This window comes from Meles meles, chromosome 13 (assembly GCF_922984935.1).
Source record: "Meles meles chromosome 13, mMelMel3.1 paternal haplotype, whole genome shotgun sequence".
NCBI lineage: Eukaryota > Metazoa > Chordata > Mammalia > Carnivora > Mustelidae > Meles > Meles meles.
The window spans coordinates 75,771,100-75,795,718 of NC_060078.1; the positions used below are offsets into that span (position 1 = coordinate 75,771,100).

At 49.2% G+C, this 24,619-nt stretch overlaps 1 pseudogene; it reads left to right on the forward strand.

Moving 5' to 3' along the window:
* Positions 1-19,700: 19,700 nt before the first annotated feature.
* On the forward strand, positions 19,701-19,826 carry LOC123955800 (annotated as a pseudogene).
* Positions 19,827-24,619: the final 4,793 nt, after the last annotated feature.

Genomic DNA, 24,619 nt, shown 5'->3' on the forward strand with positions numbered 1-24,619 from the left:
AGTTTGCACGGGTGATCTGGAAAAAGGAAGGGCAGATGGATCCGCAAAACAAGCTTAAAATTAACTCAGGCCGCTCCCGAAAAGAACCTCAGCTATTCCAATAGCCAACGCCTACCAGGATGCTCGGGGGCCTTCTTCATTACCGGCTGCCCTGCCACGTCAAAAAGAACTCCCACCCTGCTGTGCGGAGCCCCTCAGCTTTCTCAGCTCCAGCCACCAAACAGCCACGAGGCCCCGGGCGTGTCCACCATGGCTCGCTTTCCTAACAGCCCAGCATGTCCCGTGGTGCCCTCCGGCCTCCGGCCCACATTCACTTCCTCACAGCCCGGGGAAGCACACCACAGGCACCCAGGTGTTGGCTTGGACTGTTTTATAACAATATTTTCTCCGTTATATGGAGCTGGATCTGCACTAACCCCGCCCCGTTCTCCCATCTGGCCCTGCCCACCTGCCCCTCTAGGGTTCCAGATGGGAGAAGGCAACCCTGGCCCAGGTGGGGACAGGACTTGTTGTGAACGGGCCTCTCTAGCATGACGCTTGGAAGCATCAGGGGACAACGTGAACATCAGTAATGGCTCTGATTACGTTAGGCCAAATTATTTTACCTGAACAGACCAGCCTGTGGCTTACAGGGGCGCACAATGAACCACAGAGATCCCAGATGTGTGAGGCCCAACCCTTCACCCCAGGAAGAAGGAAGGGCTCAGTCTGCTAGGACCTCTGCAGGTGAGAGGACCACAGAACAGTTAACCTCCCAGAACACGCGGGCCTGGGCCTGTGGACTCCACATTTCTGCTAACGCATCGCCTTGGCTTGTCCTCTGCAATGTATAAGCATCCAACGGGCAGGTCCCCAGAGGCAAGGATGGGAAGAGAAAAGGAAGGGCCGCTGGCAAGGGGTCGGGAATAAAAGTTGGTCGCCCCAAGCAAAGTCAGGCCACACCTGGAACCCTTCCCACCGCCAGGGTCAGGGTGCCTTCTGTTTCATTGGCCTTCCCACGCTCCTCTGTGCCCAGGCCTTCCCCAGGAGCTTTCACCCTTCATTAGCCACCATCTGGCGATGTCACTGAGGCCCTGGAAGGTGGCCAGGAGCTGGCACAGGCTAAGCACAGAGATTTGCTGGCCTGTGTGCTGGGCCTGGCTTGGAGGACCTCAGCTCTCTCCTGATTCAATGGAGGGGGAGGTTTCAGCTGCACAGAGAGTGGTCTCCCAAGGCCGACAGATGGACAGCCCTGAGGGGGAAGCCACATGGCAGGGCCGTGTTGTGGTTAAATGCAGCTCATTAGGTTTTATCACTAAGATGCTGTTCGGTTGGCAAGAACACACCTGCCCCCAGCAAGAGTGGCGGCTAGGAGCACCGATGGCCCCGGGACGGCTTCTGTGGGAAGGCTGGAGCCATGGGCCTTGCTCTTAGAGCTTGGCACCCTCTCCCAGACCTACTGCTCTCTACTTGGGGGGCCTCAGGGAAGATGTGGGAGCATGTCGGTACGCTGAGCCAGAAGCCAAGGAAGCCCAGCATCCCACTCTCCTCGGGACCAAGATGTGGGCAAAGCCAGGCCTCTCCACTGGCAGCCAGCTGTCCCTGGGGCTGGACTCTAAAACCAGACCACAGCACGTGCCAGGAAACTCTATCAAGGCCTAGACGGTAAGCAGTTTATAGGCTTTGTAGGCCAAGAGGCAAAACAGGGTACATTGTGCAGGTACTTGAATAAATACTTAAAACTTAAGCACTTAGAAATTTAAAAACCATTCTTATTTCATAAGCCACACAAAAGCAGGTGGTGGGTCAGATTTGCCAACTCCTGGACTCCAGTCCCCAAGCAAGGAAGCCGGCAGGAAAGGCTGTCTACAGCTTTCCTACAAGGCAAAGCCTTCAAATGTGGGGGCCACAGAAGTCTGGGGGATCACACAGCCCCTACTGCACACCTACCCTACCTGGGGGCTGGACCTGCCCATTGGTGCATCAGCCTCTCTCCAGTCCTGGCCTGCCACCAGGTCCTGCTGAGGGCTCTCTCCCCACACAGTTCCCACAGGCCCCCAAGCTGTAGTGTGGCCAACCTGACATGGTCCTTACTTGAAATGCCGCCTGTCCCTCCCAGACTGCTGAGATCACAAACTGCACTCAGGCTCAGTGCAGCCTCGGTAGCCCCCTCCCCTGTGCCCCCGGCAGTCCTTGGCTAAGCTCATCTTGAGGACTCTCTCCTTAGATAACTTCTCATCCCAGCAAATTCCTTAGGCCATCAGGCAAATGAATGTCTGGTGAGCCCCCGTGCCCATGCCCAGCCATGCCCAGCCACGTCTGAATCCACTGAGCCTCATGCTGGGACCCTCACCAATGATATTAGATTCCCAACCCTGCCCCATCTTACAGGGGAAAAATGAGCAGAAAGAGACCTAGGCGTAATACCTGGCCACAGGACCTTGGCGTGTCACCTGGCCTCATGCAGCTCTGCCTTTTCCCATCTGCAAAATCTGGTGAACACTGTGACCGGCCTGGGGGCCCGTGGGTCCAAATCTGTAAGTGGAAGGCTCCAGCGTAGGCCATCTATGGCCAGCAACATGTGGAGTCCTCAGTAGCTGCTTCTTGGATCTGTAAGGGAAACTGAAGTCCAGAACCAGGGGGAGCCAAAGAGATGGTGGTGGAGAAACGCCATGGGAAAGCAGAGGCGACTGACTGAAGCTGGAGAAGCGGGGAATGACCCCTCCTTCGCCTCTCAGGGTGGTGCCCACTAGTCTACTGCTTGCAGGTGGGGAGGGGGACAGGAAACAGTGGGCTGTGAGACAACTACGTGAGTACCCGTCACAAGGTGAGACATCAGGATGGAGAAGTGTATCCAGGGTCCTTACGAACTCCTCTACCCTTGAGGAGGAACAGACGCCTTCCCTTGGCTGCGTCTGGCCCAGGGCTTCATCACTAACTTAGCTTCGCTTGGGATGACTTTGGCTGCAAGGAACACCCGAGCAAACCCGGCTCAGACAACAGAGGTTACACCTCAGTGAAGAAGAAGCTGGAGGCAGGAGGTTCTGCGGGGGCGGGGGGGGGGGGGGGTCATGGCTCTGTGATATCCGGGCTCCCAGTCCATCCTCTGAGCGTCCTTTCTGACCTTGACCTCCAGGTTGTAGGGGAGCTGCCGCAGCCATCACTTCCCACAAACAACTGCATCCCAAGACTCAAAGTTGGGGGGTAGGGACCTTTCCATCTAAATAAAGTCCCCAGGAGACTTCCCTCAAGTCCCATTGGCCAGAACTGGGTCATGTGCCCAGCCTTGAAGCAAGATAGGCTGAGTACGCGGCACCCGCTGAGCACAGCTGGGGTTCTGCTGGAAGGAAGAGGGAAGGGGTGGATGTTTGGTCAGAAATCATCCCAGCTGCCAGGCCCTGTTGAGACTTCTGTTTTTTTGCATTTGCATTATTTTTAACTGAAGATATTGTACTGTCAAAACAAGTGAGTCACTATGCCCTTCCGACTGAAACCTGGTGGATTATTAATACTTCCATCCAAATTCCTGGGGAGTCACAGATGCCTGGATGGGATAAAGCAAGGAGATGTCAGGCTGCCCTTGGAAGGATTTGCTGTCCTCACACCAGGAGCTGGGACGCTGGGTCTGTGGACGGGGGCTGGGCCGGGCACCCATGTGTAGGGCGCTGGTAATTAATTAAAGGCTGTGTGGCAGGTGCTCTGTCCAGACAGGAGGGAAATCAGCGTTAAAACATGAGGGGCAGGGGGGAACCTAACTGAATTGTCCACATAGTTCATGGTGCCTCCAACAAGGAGGGGACCCCCCCTCCGGGCCACTAGGGGTCCCCGAGATGAGCCACTTACTCAGCCTCAGTCTTTCCATTTGGAAAAAATCAGCATTTGGTATTAAAGCTCAAGATCCTTGCTGCTCGGGGTGCCTGGGTGGCTCAGTGGGTTAAGCCTCTGCCTTCGGCTTGGGTCATGATCCCAGGGTCCTGGGATCGAGCCCCGCATCGGGCTCTCTGCTCAGCAGGGAGCCTGCTTTCTCCTCTCTCTCTCTCTCTCTCCCTCTGCCTGCCTCTCTGCCTACTTACAATCTGTGAAATAAATAAAAATCTTTAAAAAAGATCCTTGCTGCTCTGGTCCTCTGTGACCGCAAGCCTGAGCCAAGAATGACAAGCAGGACTATTTGGGATTAGAGGTCTAAACCCAGCAGCCCCCTGGGTCCTTATAATTCCCTCCAGACCAGCAGAGATAATGCAGTAGTGATACCGGGGGTGATCCTGAAGGGGACGGGGCTGGCCCCTCGCCCGCTGAGCTCTTGCTACACGCCATGTGTCGTCCTGTGTGTTACCTCGTTTAGCTCCCTCAACAGCTCCACATTAGAGTTACTTTTCTTAACCTCGTGTCACTGAGGCTTGGCAAGTCTCCTGCTCTTATTCACTGACGACTGACGGGACCGAGGTCCTCCAAAATAGGTATGTGAAGCCTTCACCCCCAATGGACTGTAGCTGGAGATGGGGTCTTCAAGGGGAAAACTAAGGTTAAATGAAGTCATAAGGGTGTAGCCCCAATCCAATAAGGACCAAGAGGATGAGTGTCCTTATGAGAAGAGGAGGGGATGTGCCCAGAGGAGAGGCCATGTAAAAACATGGCGAGAAGGTGGCCATCTCAGGCCAAGGAGAGGGGCCTCAGAAGAATCCAATCCTGCTGACACTTGAACTTCCAGCCTCCAGAACTGGGACAGAATACATCTCTGGGTTCAAGGCACCCAGTCTGTGTTTTGTTAAGGCCACCCAAGCCGACAAACCCATCCCCCAACAGTAGAGCAGACACTGAGACCAGGCAATCTGCCTTCAGAGCCATGTTCTTTAAAAAAATAAGAAGAAGAAAGAAAAACGGATTTTACTTATTTGAAAGAGAGCATGGAGAGCATGCACACTAGTGGGGGGAGGGCCAGAGGGAGAAGCAGGCTCCCCACTGAGCAGGGAGCCCAGTGAACACTCTGTCTTGAGATCATGATCTCTAACACTGAGATCACGTTTGGACTGAAGGCTGCCGCCCAGGCGCCCCTCAGAGCCATATCCTTAAGGATCTCATCATCTACAATTCTTTGATTGGAGAGGAGGGGAGGAGATCTCTTTATGGCTAGGTCTGTGAGTACAAAGTACACAGATATCAAATCTCACCCCGGTTCCTCCTTACTCTACATAACAAAAGACACCATTTGGGACTCACCTAGACCCAGGTTTTAGGTGGAAATGTCCCCAGGGAGACAGGAGCCAGTGTTCTGTGGGTGGCTAGAATTATCTGGGCAACATGCAGAGCTGGGTCCTGCCTAAAATGCCTGTAGGCACCGAAGAGAATTCAGTCAGAGATTTTAAATGATAACAACATCTGCTTCCTAGGGAATAGTGTTCGGTGATGCCCAAATCAAAGAGATCCAGATTTACATCCTGCCTTCCCCAGGTGTGGGACCTTGGCCAAGTCATGTCACCCTCTGAGCCTCAGTTTCCCCATCTGCCACAAGGAGAGAAGTATTCTGACTCTGCCACCGCGATGTGAAGATAGAGAAGTTAATATGCTTCACAGACAGTCTTCATTCAGTACCACCTAACCCGAGGGACCACCTGAAATCCCGTTAGCTTCATCAAAGCAAAACCCACAGTTACAAATCCCCTGGCAGGCAGCCGCCAGTCCTTTCTGGAAGGAGCTGGATATAAATTAAACATCACAGTCTTTCGGATCTGCTGCTGCTCTGGCTCTGGCCTCACTGCAGGCAGGGGGGGACTGGGCGGGCTCCTTCGAAGTACTGTTCATGGCCCAAGGGATCCCTGCCCCCAGCTTTCCTCTCCCCAAAGAGCAAGTGCTCCTTGGGCTGGGGAGGTGGGGATGCCCCAGAAGAATTCCCAGAAAGCTGCCCTGCCATCAGCCTCCAAGACGTGGAGCTGGCCACAGCGTGAGCCCCACTGAGCATGCCCACTCCATCCTCTGTCCCCAGGGAAGGGCTCCAGCTCTGGACACCCAGAGGAGGAGCCAAACACAAAGGAGTTATGGATTTAAGATTGCGAGGCTGCAGGAGTCCAGGGTGAAAGCAGGCCTGTCTCTACCAGCAGGGTCCACCAACCTGAGCAGACCGAGGGCAAGGACGATTCTTTGCCGCTTCCTTTGGCCTTGCACCACCCCCCACCACCACATGGGCACACACACACACCCCACCCCCAGAGCCACGTTCCCAAGCTGTGTTGCACCTGGCTTGCTGTCCCTTCTCCGGCCCCGCTCCAGGGAACCCCCAGTCATTACAGGCTGAGCAAGCAGCCCATGGGGAGAGGATGTCCAGATCTGCCTGTTTCTCTCCGTGGGACATCTGGGGTCCTGCTTAGCAGAGAGTAGGACCTACAGCCAGACAGCCAGGATTCCAGTCAAACTGTGCCTTTCCAGCCTCGTGACTTTGAACAAGTTCCTCCCTCTCTAAGCCCCACCATCTTCATCTGTAGGAACGCAGGCACGGATGACACCTGTGTTGCTAGGAGAGCGGGAATTAAATGAGGTAATACATTTAAAAATGAGTCGTACAGGGCCGAACAGGGAGTAAGCTTGACACAGAGACTAAGCAAGCTGGGGTGCAGGGCTGGCGAAACCATCAGGGAGTGAGGGCACCAAATGCAGGGGTCTGAGAATAAGGGCTCCTTAAGGTTCATGGCTTAGCACCTGGCTTACCTGGCCAATCGCATGCTCGGGGCATGTGAGAGAGCCCAGCCCCCAAGCACTGGCTGGTGTCCGCATGGGTGCTCTCAGAAGGCAGGCAGGGAGATACAGGGTGCAGCCTCTCTGGCTTCTCCAGGGCTGTTTCCTCATCATGGTGGCCCCACTCCACCTTGCTCAGCCGGAAGACTTGTGGGGAGCAAACAAGAGAAGGGAGTGTGTGGGCTTTGTACACCACAGGCCCCGGACCACTGGCGAGACAATTCTCACAGGTCAGGATGGCCCTCGTGCAGCCCAGTGCCTCTCCCCTGCCCTACCTGCCTCCTGAGCGGAAGGGCTCGGTAGGATATCAAGTCGTCATGAACCGTGTTCAGTTGCCACTTGATTACCTGACTTCGTATCTCTGTACCTTAGGACAAGAAAGCAAAATTACCTAAAACGTGAGTCACCAACAGAGTAGAGCACTCTGTAGCAAGAGCCCTTCCTCTGGCCTCCACTTGAATTTTTTCAACCAAACCCACCAATCACCAACCACCATCAATGAATTAAATTGCAAGGAAAATTAGGGAAACAGCTCAGATTTTAATCAGTATTCCTGTCCCTAATCTGCAGTGTTCATTATCTTGGTTACATGCTAGCAAATTAATTATGAACTAATGTAGTTAAAGGAGGTTATTTGTTAAGGAAAACTGATTACTTATTGTTGGCTCTGGGGATTAAATGGAAAACCGCTGTCATGAAAACAGCTTTAAGAATTAGACGTGAGGGGTGCCTGGGTGGCTCAGTGGGTTAAGCCTCTGCCTTCGGCTCAGGTCATGATCACAGGGTCCTAGGATCGAGCCCCACATCGGGCTCTCTGCTCAGCGGGGAGCCTGCTTCCCCCTCTCTATCTTCCTGCCTCTCTGCCTACTTGTGATCTCTCTCTCTCTCTCTCTGTCAAATAAATAAATAAATAAAATCTTAAAAAAACAAAAAAGAGGGACGCCTGGGTGGCTCAGTGGGTTAAGCCGCTGCCTTTGGCTCAGGTCATGATCTCAGGGTCCTGGGATCGGGTCCCACATCGGGCTCTCTGCTCAGCAGGGAGTCTGCTTCCCTCTCTCTCTCTGCCTACCTCTCTGTCTACTTGTGATCTCTCTCTGTCAAATAAATAAATAAAATCTTTAAAAAACAAACAAACAAACAAAAAAGAATTAGACGTGATATTGGATTTGTGAGGTTGTGCAACTGGAAGGGTGACGCAGGGGCCTGTAGGGGGCCTGCAGGGATTGGATAACAGGCCACCTGCACCCCTCCCCTGGGCTCAGGTCCTACGGAGATGGGCCCATGTTATGGGAGACGGCTTACCCGTGTATCCTGCTCCAGGTGAGAAGGTACTAACACTAGAAGAGGTTTCTTTCTTTGAGGGGTGTGTGTATGCGCGTGTGAGCGCGTGCAAACTCAGGGTCTTCTCGGTGGGCAGTTCCAGGGCAGTGGGATGGAGACTGCACTGCTCGCTGGGGACCAGAGTGCGAGCCATTAGCGGCTCTGCCCTTTACGTGGGTTTCCAGATGCTGCCTTGGAAGCAGCAGAAGTGCTGCGCGGGAAGGCAGAAAGCTCGGGCTTGTTCAGGAGGTGCGTATCAGTCAGGGCAGCCAAACCTAACGGCCAAATGATGGGCTTCCCCTGAGACCCATCTGCAAGACATGCCTGCCGGCAGGAAGAAGGAACAGAATGAGCTCACTGGTGTGAAAGTTCATCCAAGGCCCTGAATGCCGTGCTAAGTGAGGCAGAAATTGCTAGGTGCCCACCAAACTTCATTCTCCTGTTCTTCCTTAGAAACAGAAGTCTTGTTTAAGTCCACATGGCCATGCACCTAGCTCAAAAAACCACATTTCCCAGACTCCCCTGCCCCCAAGTAATGAAATCCTGGTTAATGAAATGTGAGCAGAGGTTACTGGGTACGATATCTCGGAGAACAGAAAGCTGGGATGCACGTTTTACTCTTCTCTCTTCCTTGCCTGGAATACAGGTGTGATGGCTGGAGCTCCAACAATCCTCTTGAAGCAGAGGCAAATTTAGGGATGAAAGCTACTAGCAATCGTGGAGCAAGAAGGCAGAAGGAGCCTCGGTCTCTGATTACTGTGGGACAGCACACCGGCCCTGGAATGCCTGCCTTTGGACTTCTGTGTGAGAGAAAAAAAAACAAAAACAGAACACCTCCGGTGGTATGTCTGTGCTAGGGTTTTTATTGGGGGGTCTGGGGAGGCTGTCTCTTTGTCTTTAACTCACACAGTAAGGACTACGGACATTTCGGCCTTTGCAATGGGGACCCCAAGAGTTTGATTCCCTCAGTTTGTCAGGCTGGAAGAAGAAACAATATTTGTGAGGGGGAACCACCTGTGGAACAGGAGACAGGGGAGGACTCTAGTCATAGAGACTCCCCTCACACCACACACACACACACACACACACACACACACACACACACACTAAGCACACTCCCTCTGCTCTCCTCTCACTAGTTCAGAATATTCCAGCTCCTCTGAGGTTCAAGCCCATTTTGCCCATGTGTTCAGGTCAATGGGGCCAACGCAGCTTGAGTGTATGTTGGGCTGCCATGGCCCTTGCTTCCAGAACCTCATCCACACCTCGCTCTGCTTGGCAGCCCTCTCTCTGGGGCTACTGCGTAGGGAGGAAGCCTCCTTCTAAGTCCAGAAGTCTGTCCACCTGCCTCGTAGAGAGGCCCGCAATGGCTGCTGTCAGGAGTCTCCTGCACCCACCGTGGTAATAGAAGGCGGAAGCCATCCAGTCTTCCTCTCTCAGGGCAACTGAGGCCCTGAAGGTGGCCTCACTCCTCCATGTCACGTCCAAAAGGGAAACAAAGACTAGGAGAGGCAGGGACGTGTGTGCCCGACATCTAGCTGGACGGATACAGACACCAACGTGGACTCCCCCTGCCCCTCTTCACTGGCTGCCCATCCTGGGCTGGGAGGACAGAAACCTTCAGTTATGTGGCCCATTAATTAAGGACTGGGGGGACCTAAACCCAGGCAGAGCCAAATCATACTTCTGTAGAGCCCGCAGAAAGTGTTAACTTAGCCATATTCTGTAATAGTGCTGTGCGTGTGAGGAAAACGTACGTCACATATGGAATTTCAACTTTCCCAGGAGCTGCATGGAAGAACAAGGAAACACACAAAATTCACTTTAATAATACTTTATCTGATTCAATATATCAGGAAATTAGCATTTCAACTGGTAAGCCATCTTAGAAAATCAGCAGTGAGGGGTGTTTTACATTGTTTTTTCCCTATCAAGTCTTTGAAATCTGGTGTGAATGGCTACCGTGTGGAATGGCACACTTCTAGAAGGTTCGTGGGAAAACTTCATGCCCCTTGTGGACATGAGCAGGCAATTACAAATACCAGCCAGGTCTGAGAATGCCTTTTGACCTGCATCGCCGACACCGCATGGTATCACCAATTTTTTAAAAAATTGTCCATTGGAGTTTTTAACAAAGTGCCTTTGTTTTAGTTTGCCTTTTCCTGACCATGTGAGATATGGCCAAGCACATTTTTAAAGGCTGATGGCCAGTTACAGTGGTCTTCTCTGAATTGTCTTCCATCCTTTGCCCATTTTTTTAAATTGGGTACTTTAACTTCTTCTCATTGAATAGTTTGAACATTAACTCTTTGTGAGGTACGAAGAAAAAGTTTTCTCTGGTCTGTGATGGCATTTACCTCCATTTAGTGCGCCTTTTGTCGATCCGAAGGGCTTTTTTTTGTTGTTGTCAAGCGTGTCCATCTTTTCCTTGGTAGCATCTGGGTTTGGTGACTTGGTGAGGAAGGCTGACACTCCCCAAGATTACAAAAATATTCTCCTATATATTCCGCAAATATTCTATCTTAGTTTTTTTGTTTGTTTAGCTATTTGCTCCATCTGGAGTTTATTTTTGCCCAGCCCTGTTCCTAGCACAGCTCACAAAATGTCAGCCCCTGGTGCCTGATCGGCGAGGATGAGGCTCCCTGGGAAGGTGAGAAGCGCAGACTGCGGCTGGAAAACGGCCCTCCTGTGACAGGAAGCCCAAGAAGTGGAACTTCTTGGAGGCTGGAGGCTGGCGGCTCAGGCCTTGAGGTCTTTGGGCCTCTTAGCAACCCCAAAGCCACCAGCAACCACTCCCAGGCAAGCTTTTTAACCACCGAGGACCTCAGTTCATCCTCTACCCAATTAGGCTAGAAATGCCTCCTAGCATCTGGGCTGCAGGGATAAAACAGCCTCCCTGTGGCTTCATTTCCTCCTTTCGAAAGGGGATAAGACTGTCTCTCCTTGGTTCCTCAAAACTTAAAAATAGAAGTACCCTACAATCCAGCCATTGCCCTACAGGGTATTTACCCAAAGAATACAAAAGCACTAATTCAGAGGGATCCATGCACCCCTATGTTCATAGCAGCATTATCTACCATAGCCAAATCATGGAGACAGCCCAAGTGTCCATCGGCTGATGAACGGATAAAACGGGTGTGGCCTATATATACAATGGAACATTACTCTGCCATAAAAAGAATGAAATCTTGCCATTTGCAGCGACATGGACGGAGCTAGAGAACGGTATTCTAAGTGAAATAAGTCAGTCAGAGAAAGGCAAACACCGTAGGATTTCACTCATATGTGCAGTTTAAGGAAAAAAACAAAATGAGCTAAGGGAAAAGGAAAGAAAGAAAAACCAAGAAACAGACTCTTAACTATAGGGAACAAACAGACGGTGACCAGAGGGGAGGTGGGTGGGAGGACAGGGAAAGAGACAATGGGGATTAAGGAGGGAACCTGTGATGAGCACCAGGTGATTAAAATTTTTAAAAAATTAAAAAAATAAGAAGGAAGGATGCTCCCCCCTCCTAGTGAGGTAGTTGTACTGAAGTAAAATTAGCTACCAGTCTGGCTTACAATAATAGCTCACATCCCTCGGGTCAGGGAGTTGACAAGGCTCAGCTGGGTGGTTCTCGCTGGGAGTCTCCTGTCCTTCCACTCAGCTACCAGGCCATCAGCTAGAGCCTCGGCCATCTCAAGGCCTGACTGAGCCGGGTGTCTGAAGTGGCTCAGTCACATGGCTGACAGTGGACGAGACTGCTGGCAGGGGTGGGGACTCCTTTAGACAGGTGATCATGGAGGGCTTCTCAGAGGAGGTGACATTTTTGCTGAAGCCTGAATGGGAAGGACATAGCGATCCAGATGCCTGGGAGAAGCCTGTCACCTGCTCCACAGCAATTATGAAGGCTATGATTCCAGAAAGAGCTCTATTTTGGAAGCTCTCCCATGGGCAGGCGAACCCACCTGGCCAACGAACAAGGCAGCTGACGCTCTCCGCTTAGGGAGTGAGTTCTCCAGAAGAGAGAGAACACCCAGGGAAGAGGGGGCCGGGCAGGAAGCCCGCCTAGCACAAGGCTGAAGAACAGGAGATTGTGGCCAGGATCCTCCTTCGTCTGGAAAACCGCCTCACTTGCTTAGTCAGGGCCTTGGTACTGAATTGGGACATTTCCCCATTCTTCAAGTGTGGTAACTGCCACCAGCGACAAGGCAGTGACAGCATACTCCAGCAGAAACAGCACGACCAGAGACGGAATGCGAGATAACAAGCCCCTTTTGATGAAGCCCTCCCAGCAGGCGCCCCAAACACCCCTCACTCTGTTCCTTTCTCTTTGACATGAACAGCTGCACTAACGTGAGTTTACTCATCAGATTAAAAATAATTTGCTAAATATCACAGTGGAGTTATTTCTTCATTTCTTCAGTGACGGTAATAAGATGCGGGGTTGGGTTAATGACAAGGTGCATCCAGACGACAAAAGCAGGGATCTGAAGCAAAATGCCAGATAAACCAGACCCGTATTCATAGTTTAATTAGGTGGTTTTGTAGCCCGGATTGGTTAGTTACTTGAACTCCCCCAAATCAAATGCTAATTTCATCTGGAAACATCCTCGGAGACACACCCAGACGTAATGTTGGGCCAAATATCTGGGCACCCCATGGCCCCATCAACTTGACCATTGACAGGTAAAATTAACCATTTCACCTGGTCCCTAGAGTAACTCACTGTACTGAAACATTTTCAGGTGGGTATCATGATCACCCCATGGTCTAGATCAAGAACAGGAGACTCAAAGCTCCAAAGCTTGCCAGACGCCTCACAGCTAAGACCTTGCATTCCAGATCCAAAGCCTGGTCACGTGACTTCACAGAGCGCTGTTCACTTTCCTTGGGCCCCTGGCTGCAGTATGGCTCGTGACCACGGGGCAGAAAGGGGAGTTTGGGACCCCCATGCCTGGAGAGGAGCTGCACAGTCTCCTGGCTAGGAGAGAAGTTCTGCTTGTGTCTGGACCTCTCTGTCTATACAAAGTGCATGCTTGCCTGGGAAGAGGAGGCTGGTCTAGAACTTTGTCAAGCATCTCCCAGCTCTGTTTTTATTTTTTTTAAGATGGATTTATTTATTTGAGAGAGAGTGCGCAAGGGGTAGGGGCAGAGGGAGAGGTAGTCCCACGCGCACTCTGAGCTAAGCACAGAGCCCGATGCGGGGCTCGAGCTCATGACCCTGCAATCACCTCCTGAGCTGAAACCAAGTCAGGTGCTTAACTGAGTGAACCACCCAAGTGCTCCCCTCTGAGCTCTTTGGACCTTAGGGTGCCACATTCTTCCTGAGAGCAATCTATGCGAATTGCCTGGTATTGGCTTCAGAGGAAATAAACAAGAAATAAATGGCTCCTTAACAGCCCGGCCTTCTCCTCCCCTGAGGTTTCAGTCCTTGTAGGACCATCTGCTCAAAAGGCCCTGTCCTGAGAAGGAATCCAGAAGCCTGGGCAGCTGTGTGACAGTCTGCTCTGGCTGTGGTCAGCCAGGGGGCTGGGGAGTGGGGCAGGCAATGCTGCACTGGCCACCCCCGCCCCGGCCACCCTTCCCCGCCCCAGGGAAGGCAGCGGGACCTGCAGCCCCTCTCCATGACCCTCTGCTCCTCTCCTGCCCTCCCTTTCCAGAGGCCTTCCTGGCTCCTTCTCCGAGATCAGTCCACTGGCCTCTGCACCTGGCAGGTAGACAAAGGCAGAGTGAGTCACTGCTTCCTGGAAAACTGGGGTCTAGACGAACTCCCAGAGGACAGGTGGGTATCAAGACAGAAGACACAGCCCAGCCAAAGAATAGGAAAAGGAACAGTTTTACTTGCAATAAGTAAGGAGAACACCAAGGATGTTTCCCATAGGGCATCTCCTCGAACAATAACACTGGGGATGGTTGAAGGTAAGTGAGCGTACCTTCATGAAGGACTTGCACAATGGGGAATACAGCGTGGAACTGGGGCAAAAGTCATCTGCAGGTGACTGAGCCCAGGTCAATGTCATGAGGGCTGGCAAGGGGCAGTCATCATCAATTCTTTGGCTCCAGTTGGTCTCATACCCTAGTGCTCCAAGGGGTTTAGATCCTACAAAGATAGCTTGAGGATGTCAATCTTCACTTTTGAATCAGCCCAGGAACTTCTGCCACTGGTTCATTGTCTTTGGTATGATTAGGCCACCTGCTGGCCTGCTAGGGGCTGTCTGTTCCTACACGTTTTCACGAGATGGCTAGGGCCTAAAATGACTTGTCTTACCAAGAAAGCTCTGTCTTTGCCCAGGAACCTCTGTGTCTTTCTGCTTACAAAGCAGCTTCTCCAGGAGCCGTGTCCAGGGTGGACTGCTACCAGTGTGAGAACCGCCACTGGAAGAGAGGCGGGGACCTACAGTGTCACGCCGGCGTCTGGCCGTGCCACCTGGAAGTTCACTCAGTCTGTGCAACCAGGGAACCAGGACTGGGCCAGGGCATCAAGGACCCGGAACTATTTTCTAACTTAATGTGTCTCAAACTGTAATGAATTACAGAAAGTCACCTGAGATCTTGCTAACAACCCCTAGGTTCTGATGCAGCAGGTGGGATGGGGTCAAGCTCCCCCCGCACATCTAACAAGCTCCTGGTGATGCCGAGGATTCTGGCCCCCACCCCCCAACTCTGAGTAGTAAGGAGGCTCTGACCCGGTCTACTGCGCTCCCAGTGTGTGCTGTGGTGTGAAGAGACAGCCCAGATGCATACGGAAATAGCATCAAATAATGAACTTCTGAGAGCCTGTCAAATGAGTAGTTATTTCACATGCCTGAGCCTTGGTTTCCTGAGCTATAAAATGAAAATAAATTCTTTTTTTTTTTTTAGATTTATTTATGTATTTGAAAGAGTGTGCAAGCAGGGGGATGGGAGGGGCAGAGGGTAAGAGAGAGAGAGAGAACCTTAAGCAGGCTCCATGCCTAGTGCAAAGGCCAAAGCAGGGCTCAATTTCATGACCTGGAGATCGTGACCTGAGCTGAAATCAAAGTCAGACTGCTCAACCCCCTGACCCATTCAGGTGCCCCAAAAATAAATTCTTCATTGCAGTTTTTGAGGAGTGAATGGACTGTAATTTATAAAGTCAGAGTTACTGCTTATATCTGAGATCAACACATTTGCTTACAGAGCACATTCAACCAAGATGGAGTAATGATTTTGAACACCACTGGACTTCAAGGCATGACAGACAATGATCCTGAGACACAGGGAATAAATACAATGAGACCCACCACTGCCTTGTTTGCTGCCTTGAGAAAATTTCCAGACAAGGTGCAGGGAAGGGAAACCCCAAGAGAAGCTCCATGGACTCCTGAATTGAAGAAACAAAGGTAAGTGTTTAGGAAGGCTCAGGCCACTACAGTTTGAAGGATGGAGTGCTAGAGAGGAGAGAGCTCGGGAGACCTGCAGAGGGTCCCCCTTGAGCACTTAGCAGAGACTGATCAGCACATACATACAAGGAAACTATCATAGGTCATGGAAAGAACCTCCCAAAAGTAGGGCCAGGAATAATACCTATTCCTACCAGCCAGACTGGAAAACTTCACGGGTTTTGAGTATTCAGAAAGTTCTTGCCTTAGTAGTGGGAATAGTTAGCCCCAGTGAGCACTGCTCTTGTCGTGCCTGCCAATCTTAAAGGCAAGACACAGAAGAGTCAAACTGTAATTTAACTGCATCTCAGAAAAAAGCTCAAGAATTCAAAAATCCAGTGCCCAACACGGTAAAATCACAATACATGACCTCTAACCAAAAATGACTAGACATGCAATGAAACAGAAAAGCAGAGCAATAGTGAGGAAAAAATTCAATCAATTGAAATCAACCCAGAACTGACACAGATGTTAGAATTAGCACAAAAGGACATTAAAACAATTCTTTCATTATTTTTTTAAAGATTTTATTTATTTGTTTGACAGACAGAGATCACAAGCAGGCAGAGAGGCAGGCAGAGAGAGAGGAAGTTTCCCTGAGGAGCAGAGAGCCTGATGGGGGGCTCGATACCAGGACCCTGGGATCATGACCTGAGCCAAAGGCAGAGGCTTTAACCCACTGAGCCACCCAGGTGCCCCTAAAACAATTATTAAAATTGTATTCCATATGTCAAAAAGTTACATGAAAGTTTTGGGGCACCTGGGTGGCTCAGTCAGTTGAATGTCTAACTCTTGATTTTGGCTTACGTCATGATCTCAGGGTCATGAGATCGAGCCCCTGTCAGGCTCCATGCTCAGGGGAGACTGCATAAGATTCTCTGTCTCCTTCTACTGGCCCCCCAACCCCCACCCCACGAGCACTCTCTCTTTCTCTCTCTCACTCTCTCCCTCACACAAAAAAAGAAAAAGAAACATGAAAGGTTTTTTTTTTAATGAAAGATATTTTAAAAGACCATAATCAACCTTCTCATAATGAACACTACAATATCTCAAATAAAAACAACACTGGATAGGATTAGGAGAAGATTACATAGTGCAAAAGAAAAGATTAGTAAACTTAAAGACAGCAGCAGAAATTACCCAAAATGAAGCACAGAGGGAAAGATTCTTTTTTTTTTTTTTAATTAAAGGCACATCATTGAGCTCTGAGACAACTCTCAGCAACCTAATATGTGTGTGACTGGTGCTTCAGAAGGAAGTGAGGTTGTGAACAGAAAATATTTGTTGCTGAATTACTAGGTCTAGGGCAAGGCCCAAGAACTTGCATTGATAACAAGTTCCCAGTCAGAGTTCTTGCTCTAAAACAGGAATTGGCAAACTATAAGGGCTAAATCTACCTCTTCTGTAAAGTTTTACTGGAACACAGCCATATTACTGACATACTCTCTATGGCAGGCCTTGATGCTCCAAAAACAGAGTTGAGTTGCAACAGAGACTTAAAGTCTGGGAAGCCTAAAGTATTCACTATTTGGTCCTATACCAAAGAACTTTGCTCACCCCCACTATAGGAGATAAGTGGGGCCTCAGGTGCTTACAGCCAAGGGACCAGCAGCTGACTACTGCCATTCACAATGCAGAATCTGACTCAAGATGGCCCAGCCAAGAGGAAGCTGTTGCTGAGGGTTAGTTTCCCAGGTGACACGCAAGTAATCCTGACAGGTAGTAGAATTTGGTAGAAATGAGGTCAGGGCATCAGACCCCATCTTCACCAGGGCCTGCTGGAACCACTCGGCTGCCACCTTGCAGACAACCACCTTCCCAAAGAGATGGGGAAAGGTATGTCCCCTCTTCCAGCAATGTTGGTAGCTATTACTGTGAAGGAGGAAAAACCAATGGATGGAATGAGACTGGGACCGGAAATAATCTTCTCTACTAGGGCAACCCAAGGACGGGGAGAACAGGGTCTCAGGAGCCCCTGTCCACCTGTACATCCATGCAACCGTCCATCTCATCCATCTTTCTATCCGTCCAGCCATCTAGTCACTTATTCTTCCAACCATCCGTTCATTACATGGATGTTTCCAGCTACCATCCGACCATAATCCATCCACCATCCACCGCCCTCAGCTTTCATCCATCTGTCCATCTAGTCATCCATTCAGCCACCCATTCATCCAAAGAAGGTTTACTGAGCACTGTGCTAGCTGCTGGGAATGCAGCAGGAACAAGAGAAATGTGGTCCCTGCCCTCGGGAGGTGTAAAGCCTTGCAGGGAAGACAGACGACAAGTGATTACACACAAATACTGACCACAATGACATTTGTGTTAGGTGCTCTGAAGAAGTACAGGTAAATCCAGTCCCATCTGGAAGGCTAAAGAAAGCTTCCTAGAGGAAATGATGCTGGAGCTGGGGCCTGAAAAGATGTGACATCAGGGTGCCTGGGTGGCTCAGTGGGTTAAGCCTCAGCCTTCAGCTCAGGTCATGATCCCAGGGTCCTGGGATTGAGGCCCACATCAGTCTCTCTGCTCAGCAGGGAGCCTGCTTCCTCCTCTTGCTCTCTGTCTGCCTCTTTGCCTACTTGTGATCTCTGTCAAATAAATAAAATCTTAAAAAAAAAAAAAAAGTGACATCAGCCAGGCTAAGCAGGAGGAACAGCATTACAAGAATCCGTCAGACCCCAAACCACGAGGGAGGTGAGCAAGCAGGGTGAGCAAGGGGGAGGGGCGACAGCTAAGCCTGGAAGGGAGGCTGGACCAGGGCTGGCCCTGCAGGCCAGGTAAGTACTTTGTTCTGTGTCCTAAGAGAACTGGGGTGACCTTGGAAAACCTAAGCATAGACTACATGATTAGACAGCATTTTGATGCAATAGGTGTGTCAGTAATAAACTACAACTGTAGACTTATAATTAATTAAGTACACTTTAATTAATTAATTAAGACTTATTGTTAATACACAATAAGTGTAGACTTGTGTGAAGGGCACAGTTGATGAGAGCCAGAGTGCAAACAGGTGAATAAGTTCAAAAGCTGCTCCCAGGTGAAGATGATGGTGGCCCAGACTTGGGAGGGAGAAGGAGATGGAGAAAAGCGGATAAACTCTAAATACAGTCTTAGATTAGGTTGTGTTTCAGCTCAGACCAGAAGAGAGGTCTTAGGAGTGGGATTGGGGTTCTGGCCAGGAGGAAAGGGGCCTCAACAGGGTGCCAAAGGCCCGCTCCCCTGTTCCACCACAGATGCAAGTCCTCCCTGCAATCAGCTGATTGCACAAGGCTCAGTTCCTAGGTCAGGCCCCACCAGAGTGACCAAGACTGAAGGGATTTCCCAAGATGCAGGCCTTTCGGTGCTGGTCAACCCAGGCCCAGTATCTCTTTTGTGGGCAGTGGAGGTCCAACGGCAGGTACAGGTAGCTTGGAAAGTGTAAATCCCAATGTCCAGAGTATGAGCTAAGGGGCATCATGCCCCAGGTTCTGGGCCAAATGGAACACATTTATCGAGCATCTGAGAGCCCCATCCAACATTCTCCATTTGCAGAGGGCTTTTGTCACTATCATCTCTCTGCGCCCCAGAGCAGCCTCATGAGATGAAGAGGACCCGCCATGTATCACAGATGAAGAAATTAAGGCTTGGGGTGGCAGAGAGTCACTGTAGAACGGTTTGCCTGAGGGCTCCCAGCCAGGCAGGAACCAAGTACAAGTCAAAGACATACCTCCCACCTCCAGCCCTGCGGAACCAGGTGCAGCCTTATCCCAGGGCTTTGGTGCAGAGACTTACGTGCACCTCGGAGCCTGGCCTCAGAAAGCAGCAGAGAATGGTGTCCACAAGCCACAACACCACAGGACAACCTGAGCTCCGTGTGGGGACAAGAGAAGAAACGGGGGGTCCTGAGCTCTCAGTAAGAAGGAATGCAGGCATAGGAGCCATTGAAGTTGGATCCAGGACTGATCAAACCCCTGTGTCTCTTCCTCTGTGGCTCAGAGTTCGTGGGCCAGGTCACAGCTTCCTCACCCCTGGGCGGCTTGGTGACAATAAACTCTCAGCCCCATCCCAGACCTAACAAATCAGTTTCTCCGAGGAACGGTGGCCCAGGACTCTCTGCTTTGGAAAGCTCAGCAAGCGGTTCAGATGATGACCCAAGCCTGAGAACATTCTCCAGCCAATTTCTCTGGTTTCTCCCAACCACGAAAATACCTTGAAATACACATGGGACTTCCCGGAGCGGGTTCTTGGGAGGCAGCCACCTGTGAGACAGGTACTGTTAATATGCCATTTCACAGGTTAGGAAACGGGTCCCCGTCTACGGCCATACCACCCTGAACGCGCCCGATCTCGTCTGATCTCGGAAGCTAAGCAGGGTCGGGCCTGGTTAGTACTTGGATGGGAGGAAACGGGTCCCCTTGAGACCAGCTGGTCCATGGCTCATTGCGTTTGGCTTTAATGCCACCCCCCCAGAACCCAAACTGTCTCAGATCTGTACTTCCATCGGACATTAATGCACAGGTCGGCAGAATTTTTCTGTAAAGTGCCAAACAGTAAATATTTTAGGCACAGCGGTCCACACAGCCTCTGTTGCAGTTCCTTAACTCGGCTGTGATGACACAAAGGCAGCCTTCCACATTATGTAAGTGAGTGAGTATGGCTGTGTACCAATAAAACTTTATGGATACTGAAATGTGAATTTCCTATGTTTTAAGTCACAGAATATTTTTCTTCTTTTTATTTTTTTTTCCAATCATTAAAAAAAAAAAAATTTCTTAGCTCAGAGGCCATACAAAAACAGGCATCAGGTCAGATTTGGCCCGTGGGCCATAGTTTGCCAACCCCAATACCAAATCCATCCACAACCGGCCAGCAACTCTCCATAGCAATAAGAGGAGTGTCTGGACCCTGTGGGCAGTTTTGCTCTGGGACTTGTCACTTAACTGCCCCTCCCACTGCACCCCCAAACCGCTCATACATGTTCCCTCTTGCTTGTCCCTGCAGCTGCCCAGCCTGAGCTCCTTTTCAGATCTCCACTCGCCACTTGTGCCTGAGCGCGGAGTCGGCACTACCCACTATATCACCCAGCCTCACCAAGCCTTGCCCACAGCCCCCCTGACCGCCGCACTTTGGAGAGACCAAACACTTAAGCAACACATTACTTGGAAATCCAAGGTTGGGCACATATATTTTCAGAGAAAATCATATCCTCCCAGCCAGTTTGCAACCCATAGCCTGGAGTGGAGAGGCGTACACGGCTCTGGGGAAGCCTGAGGTCAGAAGTTGCATTGCTTGGGAGCTCTTCCTAAGCAGCCCCTCGACATTTTATCCTGAAGCTCTTGTGTGATGCTGAACTTTTCCAGTGGATTATTTGAGCTACCAGCCAGTTCTGTAATCTTTATCCCCTGGGGTCAAGTTCAAAGAGAATTCCAATGTGATTAAGTAAACATAGGCAAGTGGTAGATTCATGCGCTACTGTGCTATTCTTTGTGATGTTGGCATTGGGCCGGGAATTATAACCGCTCCCGCGCGCTCAGTTTATCTCCTAAGCACCTAACTCATCAGTCCCCACTGTGGATGAAAGCACTTCTTGGGACATTTGAAGTTCAAAGTGAAACTGCATTCATGCCTCTATCCGCTGAAGAGGACGGGGAGAGAGATCGGGAGAAGGAGATGATTAGGAGAAGGGACGGCGGAAGAGCGAGCTGGTGAATCTGCTGTATGTGAATGCGTGTTGTTATGGAGGGAAGCAGAAGCGAGTCTCAGGTATTTCAGTCCATCGCGATGGAGAAATTGAATCTGTAAATGGTGCCTGGAGCGGTGAGCTGTAACTGCCCCACGCAGGGAGTTAATGGACATGTGGAGAGTTTTTCTCTCTTAACAAAGTACTTGAGCAATTATCTCAGGACACCCACTGTGCAAGGAGACCACGCAAGCTGCTGGGTTACCCATGCAGTTAGAGGGAAAATAAATTCCCTGACAGCCTCCGCAGGCCAGATGCTCTGGTCCTGATTTGCCACCAGCAACAAATGATGTTTGGGACCCAAACCCTTTCTCAGCCTCGTCTTCTGCACCCTGGGAAACAACTGGTCAACAGATCCAAATCACGGCCCCATTCCTATATAGAATCCCATTGAATCTGCAATCACCCTGCAAGGAGGGCTTGTCCCCACCCCATCTGCCACATAGAATCCCATTTTACAGTGGAGAAAATTGAGGTTCAGGGAGGTTATCGAGGCAGAGCGAGGGCTGGAAATAAAGTCAGCTAGTGCTGAATCCTGTGTTCTTTTCATTACGCCATGGCGATAAGGCCCTCAGCATCCTTAAATACTCATGCCTCAGCCTTCACATCAAACCCAAGCAGTCCCTCGGTTCAAGTCAAGACTCACTGAGGAAGGTAAAGTCTATGACCTCTATTAGGCAACTGGAAATCTGAATGCTGACTTAATATTTGATGATATTTTAAGAATCGTTATTAATTTATTTTAGAGGTGGTCATTCTATTATAGAAATGTACTTTACAAATAGAGTCTTTATCTGAGGCATCCTTATCTCAGATGCATCCTGAAATATTTACAGTGACTCTAGTTGAACTCTGACTATGTGGGTCACTGGAAGACCTCAGGGCCTGGGCTTCAGTGGGGGTGATGGTGCTGGCGTGGCAGTGGGGTATCCAGGAGAGGCCTGGTCAAAGATGGCAGATGCCTAGCAGAACCTTGGGAAGCCCATGGCGCCACCTGGTGGAAAAGGACTTGAACCTCGGCATGTTTAAGTTAGTTCATGGGAACTTCTAAATTTCTTGGGCTTGCGGACTAGAGATCCTGTGTGTGCAGCTGGCGTAGAATAAGTTTAACTGGAATTGTAACTTGTAACATGACTCTTCTATATGCATAGGCTGCTAAGATCTTCGGAAAGTCAGGTGACTTGTGCTTAGAAAAACGTAACAATTTCTTACACAAACCTGAAGGATTTTTTCTAGATATTCAAATTTCCTGATATCTTCCTACAAAAGAAAGATCACAGTGGCTTCTTCTAATCAAGGTTTAAACAGTTGGGTTTAAATACACAGCCTTTCCTTTTCCTTAGCAAATTTCTCCCAAACCAGTCATGCTTAAACTTTGGAAGGCAGCATAGTACTTACTTACTAAAAATACAGTTTCTGTAAAAAACAAAAACAAAAACAAAAACTCCCAACAAACAAAAGTTCAGGAACAGATGGCTTCACAGGTGAATTCTACCAAACATTTAAGGAAGAATTAATACCTGTTCTTCTCAAATTATTCCAAAAAATAGAAAAGGAAGGAAAGATTCCAAATGTATTCTATGAGGCCAGCATTACCCAAACACCAAAACCAGATAAAGACACTACAAAAAAAAAGGGAGAACTACAATATCTGTGGCCAATATTTGATGAACATCGACACAAAAATATTCAACAAAATGTAGGCACATTGAATCCAATAATACATTAAAAAAGTTATTCACCACAATAACCTGGGATTTATTTCTGTCATGCAAGGGTGATTCAATATTTCAATATTTGCAAGGCAGTCGATATGATACATCACACCAACCAGAGAAAGAATAAAAACCATACGATCATTTCCATAGATTCAGAAAAAGCATCTGACAAAGTACAACATCCATGCATGACAAAAGCCCTAAACAAAGTAGCTTTAGAGAAAACACACCTCAACAAAATAAAGGTCACATATGAAAAATGCTAAGCTAACATCATACTCAGTAGTGAAACACTGCGAGCTTTCCCCTAAGATCAGAAATAAGACCAGAATGTCTGCTCTCACAACTTTTATTCAATTTTATAGTAGTGGAAGTCCCAGCCATAGCAATCAGACAAGAAAAAGAAATAAGCAGCATCTAAATTGGTAAGGAAGAAGTAAAATTCTCATTATTTGAGGTTGACATGATACTCTATATAAAAAACCCTAAAGATTCTATCAAAAACTACTAAATCTGATAAATGAATTCAGTAAGGTCACAGGATACAAAATCAATATGCAGAAATCCACAGCATTTTATACACTAATTATGAAGTAGCAAAAAGACAAGTTAAGAAAACAATAACACTTAAAACTGCACCAAAAATAATAAAATAATACCAAGGAATAAATTTAACCAAGGAAGTGAAAGACCTGTACTCTGAAAAACTATAAAACATTGGTGATGAAAGTATCTGAAGATGACACAAGCAAATGGGAAGACATTTCATGCTCAAGGATTGGGAGAACAAATGTTGTTTAAATGTCCATACTACTCAATGTAATCTACAGATTTGATGCAATCCCTACCGAAACAAGAACACCACTTTTCACAGAACTAGAACAAATAATCCTAAAATTTGTATGGGGCCACAAAGATCCCAAATAGCCAAAGCAATCTTGAAAAAGAAGAATGATACTGGAGGTATCACAATCCCAGATTTCAAGATATACTACAAAGCTGTGGTAATCAAAACAGTATGGTACTGGCACAAAAATAGACACGCAGATCAACAGAACAGAACAGACAGCCCAGAAATAAACCCACAATTTAATTTATGTGCAACAAAGAAGATAAGAAGATGCAGTGGGAAAAAGACAGTCTCTTTAATAAACAGTGTTAGGAAGACTGGACAGCTACACACAAAAGAATGAAACTGGACCACTTTCTGGCACCATCCATAAAAATAAACTCAAAAATAGATTAAAGACCACAATGTGAGACCTGAAACCATAAAAATCCTAGAAGAGAGCACAGGCAGTAATTTCTCTGACATCAGCCATAGTACCATTTTTCTAGACATGTCTCCAAAGGCAAGGGAAACAAAAGCAAAATTAGAATTAGGTGATGGATGCAAAGCCTCATGAATACAATAAGAACAGCTGAATTGTGCAGTTTAAACAGTGTATATTATCATATGTGAATTACATCTCAAAAAGAATTTTTTAAAAAGCCCAGCTGATAAAAAGCCAGCCAAGAGCCCAACCCAAGTAATTATCCAACCATCCTCTGTTCCAACATCACTCACAAAGTTCATTACAGCCTAATACAACCAGAGTCTCTCTGGCGGGATGGGGGTGCCTTTTGCTACCCGCATCTGTTGCTAAAGGGACACTGTTTTACCACCTGATCTAGAGAGGGACACCACTCTTACAGCTCACTGGATTGATAGGGTTGGGGGGGGGGGTGGGCTGCAACCCCCACAGCCTGCCCAGAAACCTGAGACTTCAACAGC